This window comes from Symsagittifera roscoffensis, chromosome 7 (genome assembly GCF_963678635.1).
Source record: "Symsagittifera roscoffensis chromosome 7, txSymRosc1.1, whole genome shotgun sequence".
NCBI classification, from domain to species: Eukaryota; Metazoa; Xenacoelomorpha; order Acoela; family Convolutidae; genus Symsagittifera; species Symsagittifera roscoffensis.
In genome coordinates, this window is record NC_087068.1 from 55479246 (window position 1) to 55492061 (window position 12816).

Genomic DNA, 12816 nt, shown 5'->3' on the forward strand with positions numbered 1-12816 from the left:
TTGGATTTTTTTCTATGATGAAGTACATTTGCTTAGATCAAATACTGTGAAGAAAGCCACAATGGAAAATGTGTTACCGCTATCAAGTTTGTCACCTCGAATCAAGTCCTACCTCAGTGCGCCCTCACAGCAACCGCATAAAACCTAGCTCAAGCCTAGTCTCGAGTGGCACCGAGCGCCCAGAGAGATTGGCGAGCTATGACTTTAGCGAGAATGATTATTCAAATTGGAATGACGTAGCAAAAAGGGCATTCATTAGGCACATAACTTCTTAGTCATCAATTTTACGAATAATACTTGTTGCTTAAGTCATAGTTATGGCAATTAATAATCAAAAAATTTGAGGTTTGGTTCACAAATAACCAAACATATTATTATATGAACAATCATTGTCATAACTAATCATACTAATGACTGACTTGGCAGTTGTGCGCCAAATCAAGGTTAATTTTAGTTTCTTAAATCAAGTCTGATTAACTTCTTTTCAAGATTCTCCTTATCTTGTACCTTATATTTACCATTCGATCAAATCACAATATTTCAATCAACCGCGTAAATCTGGTGTCTACTAAATACTAAATGACTCAAATGAAAGTGTTCTAGTTGTTTCTATCGTGAAGTTTTCAAATCCCTTTTTCAGATTGCCTCGAAAGTATTTTGAAACAGCACCATGAGTATATCAAGTTTCTAACTCCGATTTCCGGAAGCCTGAAAAACAGACATGATGAATTACGCTTCATTTCGAAAATTGTTGACTCAAACACTATGGTTGGTCTCACTGAAACTTGACTGGATTAAACACGCGATCTCACCTAATTAAAACATGCTCTGGTCAAAAGTAAAAAATGGGTAGACTTCTTCTTAACCAAAAAAAACGTTTAACTCTAAGATACGGAAAGACTTAAGCTCCTACGTTCTTTTCACTTCGGAGGCATCTGGGTAAAAATCAACCCAATCAAATCAAAGCAATCAAAAAAGCAGGTAACCGCTCTTGCTCACAGTCCACACAAGCAGTTCGAACGATTTTTCATTGAAAACATATTGACAAGAATAGTCTATTAAGGGTCTAAAACCAGAGTTTTGACTATCCTAAGAGATTGCTACCTTCCTTAATTAGACAAACTAAAAACCTAATTTCTCAGCAATTCAATTAAACCAAAAACTTTGTCGTAGCAAAAAATATATTGCCAACAAATAACTCTACACATAACAGATTCCTTTTGGATTATGTTATCACAACTAAATATCTGTGTCAGGAAATTTTTATAGCAGAAGCACCTATTGAAATGATGCATTCATTAACAATAAATACTAGTAAAGTCGAAAGAACATAGAAAACTGTACCAATTCGAAATTTGAGATTCAACAAGAAAAATATAAATACAATTTGATTTTGTGAGAACCTAAACCAAAAACCATGAATTCACTGTATTAACCTAGAACAAACAGTTTTGAAAAATTGATTTGAATTTAAGCAATGTTTCGCAAAGGTTTTCAACATTTACGAACCACTTGAAAAGTATTCGTAGTAAGCAACCACTAAAATTATCTAAAAAAATATACTCAAAAATCAGATCAATGAGATTGAAAAAGAGAATGCACTAAGATATTATCAGTCTTGAACCACTTGAAAAGTATTTTGTAGTAAGCAACCACTAAAGTTATCTAAAACAATATACTCAAAAAACAGATCAATGAGATTGAAAAAGAGAATGCACTAAGAATTTATCAGATTTTACAAACTGCCTTTGATCACGAGACCTTTAAAGAAGCGCAAAGTAGATGCAAAAATCAGCCTAATTATTCATACAAGAATGAGAAAACAGCTCAAGTTTAGAATTTTGACAATCCCAAAAGGCAACATAAATTCGAAAACTGCAAAATAAATACAGTGAAGCAAACTGTTCAGATAAAATGAACTGCGGAACCAACTTGGGAAATCAAGGACAATTCACGAAAGCTAACTTCCTGAGTTTCATATTTGCAACTTTAGGCGTCTGTTAAAACACATGTCTTCCACTTTCAATGTCCACCTTACCGACTGCTCTGAAAACTGATAACAAAAAAAACATAAATATAGATGTGTCACTCACAAGGAAAGGATTTGGGCCATATTGCTTAACAACGAATAGCCTTTAGGACCCAGTAAAATTGCTGTTTGGGCACTGAAAGACAGTGTCCACATAAAAAACCCTATTTAAACAATGTTTTTGAAGTTATTTACCTCGAATACTAATTTTCCAAAACGCTCAAAGAAAACACATGCCATGATTGCATTCCCGTTTAAAAAAGAGGTCCTAAGCAAAAACAACAGAAAAAATCTATTCCAACTTGATGAGCCCTAAAGTAGCAGCAGCGGCATTTTTAAAATTGTAGAAAGCGTTTGATATAATTTCAAGTCCCACCTTTGAACATGAATTAAGAAGTCTTGGTTTTGAACCATCAGCCACTAATCTAGTAACTTCTTTTCTAGAAAGAAGACAACAGCAAAAACTGTAAATGGTGCAAATCCCGATTGGCTTAAGTTCGACCAAAGTGTTTTTCGAGGTAATGCATTAGGGCCGTTGTTGTTCAACTTAAATGTCAATTATATGCCAGAAACGCTTGACATGTCATGTACTCTTGTGCAGTATGCCATTGATACATCACTGTTAAGTTTCCATTCAAATCCGATATCCGCAACACAAAACAATGAAATCAATTTCAGCAGAAGAAATTCATTTTTTCACTCAAATAATTTAATGATAAAAAAGGAAAAAAACTGAATTCATCATTTTTTCTACTCTATCAAAAAAACGAAACTCCTAGAAAATTGCAAGTTGCAAGTAGTAAATTACCAAATCGAAAAATCTTAATCCATCGTGATTCTCGGATTTAACATGAATGGAAGGTTAAAAGTTTGGAAAATAAATAAAAAAAGTGGTAGCAATCAAATGCATAGGAGATGAAAGTCCTATACGAATCAGAAATTTTTTCTTTATTCCTGTGTATTAAACCATTTACACTATCCAGGAATGCTTTTCAATGGCTGTACTAAAGAAAATTTAGATAAACTGCATAAGCAAAGAAAATGGTGTATACGGATTGACATGATTATAAAAAGAATGATTCTGTCACACGTATAAAAGAAAAGCACATAATTCCTACTGCTAGAGAATTAATCAAATACAGATCAACAAATTGTTATCATAAATTAAGCCAAAACAGAGGTAGAGCTTTTCGCAGTTTGCAATTTCTGAATTCTAACTTCCGCTATAATCACACAAGCTCAATTGTTCTGCCTGGATTGTGTAAAAATTGAATGTCTTTTTAGACCATTCCTATCTAATTAAAAAATACTAATTTGGTATTGCACAAAATCATCTCCATTGAGAAAACTTTTACGCCAACGAACAATTTAATTAAAGAAGCAAAACAGAGGACAGACTCTAATGGATAATATAGGATAGGCTCTGCCAAAACCCAGTTACCCCAAAACTTCATAAGGAGAGTCTTAGTATAGTCCTAATATATTCAATGACTGATGAAACGTTTTCCTTTATAATACTCAAGTACTTAGTTATTTTTTTGTTTTTGTTCCATCCACAATCAATCAGTTTTGAAACTGGAAAACTGATGCAACAAAAATTGTTTCTCTTTTTCCTTTTTCTCTGGATATCCTAATGGCTTCTTAAGTTGAATTCTTCTGTTATTCGTCGGTCTTACTTACCATTTTGTCTTCTTCGTTGACGTTTTCCTGCAAGATTTCTAAATCCCACGTTTGTAGGTTTTATCTGATTTCCTTATTTATTTCGCTTCTGATTCTTAGAATGGTACTTTGAGGTGTCCTGACTGGCTCTCTGTGGAGACGTCGATCACTTCCTTGAAGGCTTTGTTTTTCCGACCATTGAAACAGAGGAGGAACTTTGTATTCGGGTGTGCTTCATTTTCCGCGCAAAATGAGGAACCACAGATAATATTTGGATTGAATTGACTGATATATCATACTGAAGCCCTTTTAAAAAATAATTTTTCGATTCATTTCGTTTCAAAACTCAAAATTAAACAGCTCTCTGACAACGAAAAGCGTTTCATTACAATGGAATTTTCAAAAAATATTTCACCTGCTACTGTTTTGCGTCAAAATTTTATCAAGTTTAAGATTTCTAGACATCGAACTTATGAGTGATCTGAGTTTGGAAAAGTTACAAAGAGCTTTCCTTTATCCGGCGGAATCTTGGGCATGAAAACAACCAAGTTTCCGCAGAAGAATTGATGACTATTAGCACTCAGCTCTCAGCATCCCTCAAGTATATCAGAATTAAGGCAGGTGGTTAAAAAATTCAGTAGATTGATTTCAAAAACGGCAAACATTGGTTAACTATATTAGCGGATGGTTGAAGATTGCCAGTTTGGAAACCAATTTCAGCAATTGCTAAAGTGACTTTCACAAAAAGTCCTCTATTTATCTCCTCTAAAAAAACTATACAAATTGCTTTTCCCGTTTAAGTTTAAATGAAATTTAAAATTGAGTTTGTGCAGAAATTTTGGAACAATCTGTAGTTGTATTTTGAACAAAATTAAAATGTTTCCAAACTTTTTTCCAGTGTCCAGAAAAACTGATTTGAAAATTTGGTTGGTCTAATTTTGAGCGAGTAAAGCAAGCGAGCGGACTTACAATCACTTTAAAGGCCCTATGCGTAATCTAACCCCTGAAACTTTAGTTTTGTTTGAGTGTTGTTAGTTTTTTAGCGCCATTTTTTAGAGAAAAAAAACAGATTTTCAAAAAAACTTCGCAATAAACTTGAAAAAAAAACCGAAAAGGCAACTTCGTTTTTTCTCTTATTTTTTTCTTGAATTTTCTTTGTTTTTTAATTATTTTCTTTCTACAGGAACTGGTGTCCAATTTGCCTAATGTACTCTGGCTGTCAAATACGCTTAAGTTCCATTTTTTCGTTGAGGTCTTTTAGCACAAGACGCAAAAAAAAACGACTCAAATTTGAAAAAAGTTAACTACGTTCGGGTTATTCTGTACTACTTGCAGCTGTCGAGGTACTGGTGCCTCTGGCTCGGAGACGGTTTGGAATTTTCTTTCTGTTTCTTTCGTACAGCCATGATCTGCGCTGGTTCGAGTCGAGGCTCTGGTAGGGGGTGCTGTAAGGGAGGTTATCTTACGGTGTTCTTCGGCAGATGAGTACCTCTTCCCCTGATCAGCACTGTTCGTCATGCAGGAGTCAGTGGTGGTCTTTTGACTCCTTACTTGTCTGCAATTTATTTTGTCCCAATTCCTGTTGCTTGTCGTTGCTAAGATTGTAAATCCAATTTTGGGGGTCTTCCATCTGCGTATCAGATGCGCATAGGTTTTTTCTGGCAACTGGTGTAACCCGAAAAGCTTTCATCAATTCGGCCATGTCTGATGCCAATTTTTACTTTTGTTTTTTTGTTTTTCCTTACACTTGACTTTGTTTATAACGTTTATAAGAAACGTTCTACCAACGCTTTTTCTTAGGATCGTCTACCGATGCAAACAAAATTTCTATTATGGTTGTCTTTGCAGTATAACTTGAATTTGAGAGCCCGGAATACTTGTCCTCGGTCGCACCTAAGTTTTGACCTTGCTCGCTTTCTTTTTTTTGCAGTTTTGTCCCACCGCCAGTTTTGTCAAAAGTGTGTGTTGGCGCATTGTCCTCTGCCATAATTCTGTGAAGAGGAGCATTGTCATCTGTCACGTTTACATGGTTCGTCTTGGTACGTTACTCTGTTTCTATTGATTTTTAGGTCTCTACTTGTTTCAGTGTCCTTTGTTGCTGCTGGGATGCTGTCGGCAGTCTGGGTGGCTGCTGGACGGCTTTTTGGGTCTTTTTATAGCGAGTTGTTGCTCTGATACTTTTACTCGGAGGCCGATAAGTCTTTTTCCAGGGTCGTTGTTTTTTACAATTTATGATGTGATCGTCCAAATCGCAGAGAACTTTTTTTTGCTAGTCCCTGCTAACTTCCTTTGCTTCTTCGAGGAAGTTGTTGTTGTTCCTGTATCCATTTTCATCTCCTTTTATTGGAATCTGTTTTGTGAAAACATTTTTTGTTAAAATGTATAGCTTTTTGTGTTTTCAGTTAATATGATTGGTAATATTACATCAATCTAATTGGTTAGTCTCAATTGTTGTTTTGATTTTTCCGATGCTTGTTGTGCACTAAAAAGAGCCTATTGGTTGCTCACTATTGTTGAAGCTTCGGTGTCCCGCTCTTCAACCTCACGGTATTCAACCCCTTATGTTTAAACCCCCTATGTTTACACCCCCTATATTTTAACCCCGTAACAAGATAACCCCTTTTAATGAGGATATTTTGATTCAAAATAAGTCCTCTATATAAGTACAGAAGCAGTCCAATTAAGTGTACTAATTGAGGCCTGAAAAGCTAGTCTTAATTCACCTGATGCCTCTTGCATCTCAAAAATACTTGCCTTTCGACTAGTAAGATAAATAATTCTTCACTCACGCAATTAAAACAGAGATAACCTACATGGTGCTAAATGAAGGCAACAAAAAAACGTTTGTGAGTTTAATAAAAAAAATGTACTGCCTGTTTCTTTAACCATTGTTATACCACTCTATCAGACCATATATAATGTTTGAAGCGTCATTTCATTTTACTTTATCTTCAGAAGACAAACAAATGCTAGTGGTATCAGGCCACGAGTATTATAATAAACGCAAGAACAAGACAACCACAAACTGGAACTGCTCGAAGTACCAAACCCATAAATGCCACGCAACAGCAATTACGGAGGGAGAAAACTTTATTGAAACGAGGGGTGAACAAAATCAGGATATTTCAACTGGCAAACTTGTTGCTCGACTAGTTTTGAAAAACATCAAGGATCTCAGCGATAGTAATTCCCCAACCGTCGCAGTCGCAACCGCCATTCAGCCCAATACAGATGACATTGCCACTCAAATAGCCCTACCAACTAGAAAAAACATAGTTCGCACCGCACAAAGAGCGCGCAAGCAACGAGAAGAAGTCTTACCATTCACCCCAGCAACCAGAAGTTTCGAAATACCCGAACTTTTCAAAAATAATTAAGATCAGACAGTGCGCAAAATGATCACGAGAGGATTATTTTATTTGGCGACCCTGAGATGCTACGGGTGCCTGGAAAATCCAACTTTAAGTTGACTGATGGAACTTTCAAAGTCACCCGGAAAATTTTTTATCAACTTTACTCTATACACGTTAGTCTTTCAGGAATAGCCCCCGCTTGCATATTTCTGTTCCTGCCAACTAAAACAGAAAAAATCTAACACCGTTTCTTAGAAGGCCAAAAAATACTAGCCCCTGATAGCTGGCCTGAAAAATCTTTACCGGATTTTGAGCAAGCCGCTATTCAAGCGTTTCAGAAATGATTTCCGAATCCAAGCTGGCGGGATGTTTCTTCCATCTTTCACAAAATTTTCTGAGAAAAAATCGCAGAGCTCGGATTGAAAAAGAATTTAGAAACAAACCACGAGTTCGCTTTAGCACTCAAAATGTTAGCCGCCCTGAATTTTAAAAAAGAACAAATAGGAAATTCATTCGATAAAATAGTGGATGAAATTCAAATAGTTTGCGACAGCACCATAGAAGAGTTGGGAAAAATAGCAAAATTGACAAGCTTGCCTTTATTTTGGATCCAATTACAAAAAAAACCTCGTCCTGAATCGAGAAGTCCTATAACCATCCCCTCATTATGGAATCAAAAGGATGCAGCATCATCGGGTTTGGCCAGAACAACAAAAATGCTGTAGGGGGCTGGCATTATGGCATACAGTCATACTTCAGTGGATCGCATCACAGTATAAGGAAAAATGATTGCAAATTTGCAAAAAGACGCTTCCGTCCAAACACTTGATTTCTATAACGCCTCGAGTGGGCACCAATTTGAAAAAAAAGAAAAATTACCAAAAAGTGCAGACTATTATGCTTGTTTACGAAGGAAAACGGATTTGCATTTCTTTCGCGATATGGCGAACTTGAGTTAAATCGAGAACTTGAGCTATGGCAAAATTGAGCTAAACCGTAAAAAACTGTCCCTAGCAACTTAATCCCGGAACAATCGCTCCTTTGGATGGGACGCTAGGTTGGGACTAGGGGCTGGCAAACCTTTTAGACCTTGCGTTGTATGCTGACAATTCAAAAACAAGTTGATAAAGTTTAGATGGTTCGAAAAAACAGATAAATTTTTCTTGATATGATCAGTATTTCATTTTAAAATATTCCGTTTGGATCCATTTTTGGGTCACAACCAGTTCTCATTCCATATTTCGCTAAAATTCAGCCAATTAATCGTTTATTCACTGGAATTATTCCAAGATCAAGTTCAGTTTTTGAAAAATCCAATCAGTTTTGGTTTTTAATTTGAATCATGTCGGTCGCATTCGTTTTCAACTTTATATCAAAGTCTAGACCATCGGCAAGATCTTTTTTGTTAAATTCTAAAACGTATTTAGCAGCATGCATGTTAATGCATTTTGGTTCGCAAAATTTTTCGCAATTAAAGATTTGATGTTTACCGACGATATGGTTCCGAATCCCTTTCAAATAAGTTTCACTTTGATTCTAACAATTGGTATTAAAAAGGGGCTAAATTGTAGTGGGGTTATCTAATTTCGGGTTGTATGAGAGGGAGTTAGGAAAAAGGGAGTCAAAAAATACGGGGTGATAAGCTTGGAAACCACCAAACTAACCCCCATACCTTTAGTTTGTCGATTAATATTTCTCATGTGTAGGAACCTTGATGCGTATGAGATTGATATTCCTCCTTTTAAGCAGTACTTTTCAAGTGCTGCAGTTAAAAGAGCTGTTGAGTCGTCATATCTACTTTGGTTTCAGGATATTTGTCAAAGTTGTATGTTTTTGGTAATTGGGTCACCAAATTAACTGTTTTTCTGAAGGCCCTGTAATGAATTTCCACCCATTTAATTTTTTTACTCGCTGCTTTTTAGCATTAGTGAGTGTCACAGCTTCTGATGACAATCCACCACGATCTATAAAAATCAACTAAGCAAAAAATCACCACAACCTATACAGTGTCTTCATTTCGTTCATTGACACTTGAACACAGCTTGAGAACTCCGCATCACGATACATATGTTTCCGAAAAAAATTTTAATGCATTCAGCGCTTTGGTTTGCAACATTTTCACATTTCTAGCTGGAGAGCCAAATCTGAACTAAACGAGTGCTCATAACAAGATTTAGTAGATTCTATCAGGAGACCGATATGTCTTTTTCCAGAGTCGTTGTTTTTTACAATTTATGATGTGGTCGTCCAAATCGCAGACAACTTTTTTTGCTGGGTCTTGCTAACTTCTTTTGCTTTTTCGAGGAAGTTGTTGTTATTGTATCCATTCCATTTTTATCTCTTTTTATTGGACTCCGTTTTGTGAAAACCTTTTGTTAAAATGTGTAGCTTTTTGTGTTTTCGTTTAATAGGGTCAATCAATTTTATGAAATGAGTTCGTGGAATATTTTGTTTTGATATAAAGGCCGCAACCTAGTTTTAATAAAAAGGGAAAATATTTTGCGACTACAAGTTCTTTTTGTTATATAGTTTTTTTGAGATGTAATCAATTAGTCCCATTATTGATACTGCCAAAAATTTTAAGATGGAAATTGATTGGTAATAATAGATCAATCTATGTGGTTAGACTCAGTGGTTGTTTTGATTTTTCCAATGCTTCTAGTGCACTAAAAAGAGCCTGTTGGTTGCTTACTATTGTTAAAACTTCAGTGTCCCAATCTTTAACCTCACTGTATTCAACCCCTTATGTTTACAACCCCTATATTGTAACCCCGTAACAAGATAACCCCTTTTAATGACGATAATTTGTTTCAAAAAAAGTCCTTTTTATAAGTACAGAAGTAGTCCAATTAAGTGTACTAGTTGAGGCCTGAAAAGCTAGTCTTAATTCACCTGATGCCTCTTGCATCTTAAAAATACTTGCATTTCGACTAGTAAGATAAATAATCCTTCACTCACGCAATTAAAACAGAGATAACCTACATGGTTCTAAATGAAGGCAACAAAAAACGTTTGTGAGTTTAATTTAAAAAAACGTACTGTCTATTTATTAAACCATTGTTATACCACTCTATCAGGTCATATATAATGTGTGAAGCGTCATTCCATTTTAATTTATCTTCAAAAGACAAACAAATGCTAGTGGTATCAGGCCACAAGTATTACCTTAAACGAAGAAAGAAGAAAACCACAAACTGGAACTGCTCGAAATACCAAACCCATAAATGCCGCGCAACAGCACTTACGGATGGAGAAAACTTTATTGAAACGAGGGGTGATTATAATCACAATATTTTCACTGGCAAACCTGATGCTCGACTAGTTTTGAAAAACATCAAGGATCTGAGCGAAAGTAATTCCCCAACCGTGGAGTCGCAACCGCTATTCAGCCCAATACAGATGACATTGCCACTCAAATAGTCCTACCAAATAGAGAAACTTTAAGTCGCACAGCACAACGAGCGCGCAAGCAACGACAAGCAGTCTTACCAGTCTCCCCAGCAGCTAAATTTTTCAAAAAAAACCCGAAGAAAAAAGACAGTGGGCAAAATGATCACGAGAGAATTATTTTATTCGGCGACCCTGAAACGCTACCTGTGCTTGAAAAATCCAATTTTTGGTTTGCTGATGGATATTTCAAAGTCAACCGGAAAATGCCTTATAACTTTAACTCTATACACGTTAGTTTCAGGAATAGCCCCCGCTTGCGTATATGCGCTCCTGCCAAAAAAAAACAGAAAAAAACTAGCATCGTTTCTTAGAAGCCCTAAAAACACTAGCCCCTGATAGCTGACCTGAAAAAATTTTGCTGGATTTTGAGCAGGCCGCTTTTCAAGCGTTTCAGAAAGATGTTCCGAGTCCAAGCTGACGGGATGTTTCTACCATCTTTCACAAAATTTTATGAGAAAAATCGCCGAGCTCGGATTGAAAAAGGATTACGAAACAAACCACCTGTTTGCTTTAGCACTCAAAAAGTTACCCGCCCTGAATTTTGAAAAAGATGAAATAGGAAGTTCATACGATAAAGTAGTGGAGAAAATTCAAATAGTTTGCGACCGCACCATAAAAGAGTCGGAAAAACTAGCAAAATTGACGAGCTTTGCCTATTTTGGATCTAACTACAAAAAAGTCTCGTCCCAAATCGAGAAGTCCTTTTGTCCCCCCCCCCCCCCCCTCGTTATGGAATCGAAGGGATGCGGCATCATCGGGTTTGGCCAGAATAACAAAATGCTGTAGAGGGCTGGCATTACGGCATACGGCATTACGGCTTCCGTCCAAACACTTAATTTCTATAACGCCTCTAGTGGGCACCAATTTACAGAAAAAAGAAGAAAAATTACCGGGTGCTCAGCAAAAAGTGCAGAAAATTATGCATGTTTACGAAGAGAAACCGGATTTGCATTTCTTTTGCGCTATGGCGAACTTGGTTAAATGGCGAACTTGAGCTATGGCAAAATTGAGTTAAACAGTAAAACGATGTCTCTAGCAACTTAATCCCGAAACAATTACTCCTTTGGATGGTACGCTAGGTTGGGACTAGGGGCTGGCAAACCCTTTAAACCTTGCGTTGTATGCCGACAATTCAAAAACAAGTTGACAAAGTTTAGATGGTTCGAAAATATAGATAAATTTTTCTAAAATGATCGGTATTTCAATTACAAATGGTCCGCTTAGATCCTTTTGGGTCACAACTAGTTATCCTTTCATATTTCGCTGAAATTTAGCCAATTAATCGTTTAGTGGCTAGAATTGTTCCAAGATCAAGTTCAGTTTTTGAAAAATCTAATCAGTTTTGGTAACTAATTTGAATCATGTCGGTCGGATTCGTTTCAATTTCATATCAAAGTCTAGACTATCGGCCAGGTCATTTTTGTTCAAATCTAAAATTCATTTAGCAGCGTTCCTGTTAATGCATTTTGGTTCGCAAACTTTTTCGCAATTAAAGCTTGGATGTTTACCGACGATATGGTTCCGAATCCCTTTCAAGTAAGTTTCACTTTGATTCTAACAATTGGTATTAAAAAGGGGCTAAATTGTAGAGGAATTATCTAATATCGGTGTTATATGAGAGGAGGTTAAGAAAAAGGGAGTTGAAAAACTTGGGGTGATAAGCTTGGGAACCACTTAACTACCCCCAATACCTTTACTTTGTCGAGTTATTTTTCTCATGTGTGGGAACCTTGATGCGTATGCGATTGATACCACTCCTTTTAAGCAGTACTTTTCCAGTGCAGCATCTAATAGAGCCGTTGAGTCGTCATACATTACGATGGTTTCAGGACTTTGTCAAAATTGTATGTTTTTGGTAATTCGGTCACCAATTTAACTGTTTTTCTGAAGGCCCTGTAATGCATTTCCACCTATTTAAAACTGTTTGCTCGCTGCTTTTTAGCAATAGTGAGTGTCGCAGCTTCTGCTGATAATCCACAACGATCTATATAAATCACCTGAACACCGGATCATTATACATGTATTTCACAAAAAAATTTAACCCATTCACCGCTATTGTTTGCAACATTTTCACGTTTCTAGCTGGAGAGCCAAATCTGATCTAAACGAGATTTAGGAGACTCTATCATTTTGAGACTCCATTTTAACGCATAATTAAATCAATGGGTAATTTATTGAAATATCCTGTGGTTTTTTGTCCATTTTTTAAAGGAAAAACTTAAGGTTTTCAGTTCTTTCATTGATACTCAATATAAACCTGTTCTTCAGTATCGTTCAAAACTGATTTTGAAAATGTAAGACTCAAAATTTAATTCTGTACAGGGT

General features: G+C 36.2%; 1 protein-coding gene across 3 annotated transcripts in view; it reads left to right on the forward strand.

The window, feature by feature from the left end:
- LOC134851621 (GTP-binding protein 4-like) overlaps positions 1 to 12816 on the forward strand; it is a 501193-nt gene that overhangs the window by 23798 nt on the left and 464579 nt on the right. The gene's annotated exons all lie outside the window — the stretch shown is intronic.